The sequence below is a fragment of the Octopus sinensis genome, linkage group LG7, assembly GCF_006345805.1.
Source record: "Octopus sinensis linkage group LG7, ASM634580v1, whole genome shotgun sequence".
Lineage (NCBI taxonomy): Eukaryota > Metazoa > Mollusca > Cephalopoda > Octopoda > Octopodidae > Octopus > Octopus sinensis.
Genome location: NC_043003.1, coordinates 47061044 through 47065565, shown reverse-complemented (window position 1 = coordinate 47065565; position 4522 = coordinate 47061044). Strand labels below are relative to the sequence as shown.

General features: G+C 38.2%; 1 long non-coding RNA gene across 2 annotated transcripts in view; it reads right to left on the bottom strand.

The window, feature by feature from the left end:
• The window catches only part of LOC115214130, a 10408-nt gene extending 8626 nt beyond the window's left edge, over positions 1–1782 (bottom strand). The window contains exon 1 of one of the 2 annotated variants that reach the window (XR_003881882.2): positions 1136–1782. This is a non-coding gene — a long non-coding RNA (uncharacterized LOC115214130). The remainder of the gene's footprint in view (positions 1–1135) is intronic. The other variant, XR_003881883.2, reaches the window with a different exon arrangement.
• Between the last annotated feature and the right edge of the window lie 2740 nt (positions 1783–4522).

The following is a 4522-nucleotide window of genomic DNA, read 5'->3' as shown; positions in this document are numbered from 1 at the left end:
AGAATCCCTCTCAACACATGGCTATGATGCTCCTCCCCCCACTACTCCTGCTCATGATCAGAGATGCTCATATTGTCAGCTACTAAGTGTCATGCTCAAGTGGATAAGGTCAAGCAAATCAGTGATATCGAACAGAATATTTACTATAACGATAGTTGTGCTTCAGCAACTCCGCTCTGAATTTGTCTAAAATGTAAAGGTAAATAGATCAGGTAAACAGGTGACAAAAGCCTAGTTTGAAGAGAATAGTTGTAATTTCCTTTGATTTCTCGATAGGAAATAACACTTACTGACAAATGACAAAAAAAAAAAAAGAAAAATTAAGAAAGAAAGATGTTACGTAGTTTAATTAATTTAATTAGTCATCATCTTTTCTTCTACGCATAATTATATTTTATTATTTTTTAAAGTTTTGGGTACTAAACACGTTAGCACCAACTTATCTAAGAAGCTTGTATCATTTACGGATAAAAAAACTTGTTACATTATTTATAAGACTTTGCATAGGGCCACAGATGTTTGGTGAGGGTGTATAGTCAATTAAATCAACCCCTGAACCTGACAGGTACATTCTTTTATCGAACACATAAAGATGAAAGGCAAAGTTCACCTTAGTGGGATTTGATTTCAGAGCAAAATGCGAGATTATTCTTCTACCCTAGAAAGTTGATGATCTGATCCTGAAGTGATAATGATATTTTTATTCGCCACGAAGGCAGCGGAAGAGGGGATATTTCAAAGGCAAATTAGAATTGATTAGAATATTTCGAAGGTAAATTAAGATCGATAGTAATTATAAATTATTATTGCAGTATGTACAATAATAATTTTCTAACATAGGCACAAGACCAGACATTTTGGAAAGATGTTAGTATGTGACTGGTAATTTATTTTATCAACCCTGGAAAGATGAAAAGTAAAGTTGAGAGGGATTTCAATTATAATGTCATCATGTCTAGTGAGGACATATTTGTGTCAATAACTTGACGATTTGAAACTGTGCTGAGCTCAAAACATACCTTCTGGTAAATGAAAGTAGAGAGAATAATAATTTAGTATAAGGGCTTAAACGATAGCAATGCGGGTTAAGAAGGGATGTGAAGGAGAATTGTTGCAGAATATGAGGAGCGCATACATTTAAGAAAGGTAATGCATAGTCACAAGTGTCTTTTAAATGATCTCGGTAAGCCTCATCCCATGGGTTGACAGAGACTGCATCCTGAAAAAACAATTTATTGCTTTCTCAATCATAATTGAAGACCCTAGTTTTGAAAGTGCTTCAGTTACACGAAAAATCAATACAACTTATGCACGTTAAAATATTTATCCGGGAAGAAAATGAAATGTATCGTTATATTTAGCTATTTACAAAGAGAAATTTCGTCATTATTAAGGTGACTTAACTTACGGTAACCAATAACGATTTAACGATTTAAACACGGAGTTTAAAAAAATGTGTGTAAAAAAAACAAAGAGCATAATAATGTTCGTTTTATTTTTCAAGCGAATTATGCATTATATATAAATTATTTTATTGCTTAGTCAGATGAAAATGGTTAGCGACCATAAGCTTTCTCAAGGCTTCAAAAACCAGTGGTGGGAGTGATCCTCCGATCGAATGTGTGTAACAAAGTATAACAACTAAGGACACCCACAGGTCAGGTGATGATGTTTAACTGGATTAGGGGCTTCCACACATTTTCTGTTAACCAAACTCAGAAGGCTTTGCTTGACTCAAGGTTATGGTAAAATATAAATAAAGCAGACTCGCTTTTTTCGCCCTTTTCAAGCCTAGGCAGGCTCATGGGCTCGGTTTCCAGGTTTCTGTGGCGAATGTGTTCCCCCCAGCTGGACGGGACGCCAGCCCATCGCAGCGCTACTCAAGAAACAGGAAGAAAGAGTGAGAGAAAGTTGGGGCGAAAGAGTACAACAGGGGTCGCCACCACCCCCTGCTGGAGACTCGTGGAGCTTTAGGTGTTTTCGCTCAATAAACACTCACAACGCCCGGTCTGGGAATCGAAACCGCGATCCTCCGACCGCGAGTCTGCTGCCCTAACCACTGGGCCATTGCGCCTCCACCTTACGTAATATAGGGAGTCGAAAAACATTGATGAATTGAGATTTAGTAGACAGACACTCTCTTTAGGGTGTTTGAAATCTCAATAACAACAAGCAAGTAAAAACAATTAGAATAAGATCAGTTTGGTCAATAAAGACAATGTAGTACGGCTCTGGCCTTTGAAACAAATGGTGACAGCAATGGATATAATTCAGTCTTGTTAGACTAACTCAGCGGAGCATATTTTCATACATATGACAAGATTTACATACATACATACATACATACATACATACATACATACATACATACAGGAAGAATATCTCAGTGAAGTTATCTGCATACTGAATACAAATACATTTGGCTCCCTCGTATGTAACAGAATTGTTTGTAAGCTTTCGGTCAGTTGGGATTATTCATCCATTCAGAAGACAAAAATTCCCCGAGGGAATGTTTAAATCTCCAACTTCCAATAAAATCAGTTGATCGAAATTTTGACAATACAGTTTGGAATGTGAAGATGAGTGGCCTTGTGGTCAGACTGTTGCAATAGATGATACAACTGCCCAGGGGATTGCGGGATCTTGACTGTTACTTCCAATATTTCACGTATCGTGTACCCTCACGAGCGGGGAAGATGTAGAAGTGGCGGTATTTCATGATCACATCTATGTGCGATATATCGACCAACCCAGAGGAGATACTGTCCATGATCAGCATTATAAGAGTAAAGACCTGTGCCGTAGAGCCTTACAATGGTGTTGAGGGTGCGTATGTGTGTTTCCAAGTCTTATCAGTCTTCATTGTGAAACGTCAGTATCTGTCTCGATATATATGATTACGAGTAAAACGCCCCACCCCACCGTCCAATGGACGGTGATGAGTTGTCAAACATTTAAACCAAATTTTCTCAAAACAACTTGTCCGACCGTCCCATTTTGTGGCATTATTTCAAGCCAACCGGCTTTTTTTTGCGTAAACTGCACGTGCATTTTTCTCGCGTACGCGTAATATCGATCGCAACAGCTGATGTACTTGTGCGTACAAATGCACGTTCCCACGGCTTTATCGATCGCAATCTAACCTGGAATCGATTTTTCAAATTTTTCAAGACTTATGCAACGTCGGTATCTACATATCAAATTTGAGTGCAATCGGATGGAGGATGCCCGAGATCCTAAAAGACACACACTCAGACAGACAGAACGGATTTTATATAATAGATTAGCCATCAGTCACGTGCCCTCCTCGTGTCCAGTTGTCGGCTTGCCAAGGCTCTCCAACTCCGTGTTATGCTGCATGCATACAACCAGCCAGGCTTTTGTTTCTATTCAATTTTTGGTGTTGTCAGCCCATAAATCTCTTTCACGACTTCTTGCTCTCTTCCCCATCCATTGTTCCTGACAGGATGGTCTTAGATAGTGACTCGCTCGTGGCGCATTGAATGCCCAAAATATGATAGCTTTGGGAACCTGGTTCTCGACAATAAGTTTCTTTGAACTTTCAGGCTTTCTAGAACTGCAACTTCTGTTACTCTGTCTTTCAAGCTTACGCACGCACACACGCACACACACACACACACACACACACACACACACACACACACACACACACACACACACACACACACACACACATACACGAGAAATACTACTGACAGCACCAATGACGATGGTTACAACAACAAAATAACAACGATTACAACAACAAAATAACTACAAACAATAATGATGTTATATACCTTACTGCCTATCATTACTTTATCAAAACATTATTAAATAATTTCGTTTTTGGATTTGGTATTAAATAATTTTATTGCATATCATTGCTGTATGAAACAGTATCAAAACCACCATCACCACCAGCACCATTAACAATAACAACAAGAGCACCACCACCACCACCACCAATAGCAGCAACAACAAAACTGCCTCATGCATATCATTCGATCAGCTAAACTTTCCTCATATCATGCATTAAAAAACATAAAAATAGTAAAATCGGTTTGGAAAGTGGAATATTATGAAGAGAAGATAGGATGGTCATAAGAGTGAAACTTTTCATAATAAGGTTCAAGGCCGACCTGGGATAAAACAAGAACAAGAACAAGAACAAGAACAAAAACAACAACAAACAAACAAACAAAACAGATCTAGTATGTATGATGTGTTAATACCACCCCAAACGCAAAACTTTCACATTACACAGTAAAAAAAAAAACGTTCCTGTCTTTCAGAAGACATTAAGGGAGATAACTTAAAGCTCTTGTGTATCAAGGTCAGTATTATAGAGATTACTCTCTCTCCTCTCTCTCTCTCTCTCTATGTATATATATATATATATATAAATGTACGAGAGAGAGAGAGAGAGAGAGAGAGAGAGAGAGAGAGAGAGAGAGAGAGAGAGAGAGAGAGAGAGAGAGTGTGTGTGTGTACACACATATACATACGATTCAAAAATAAA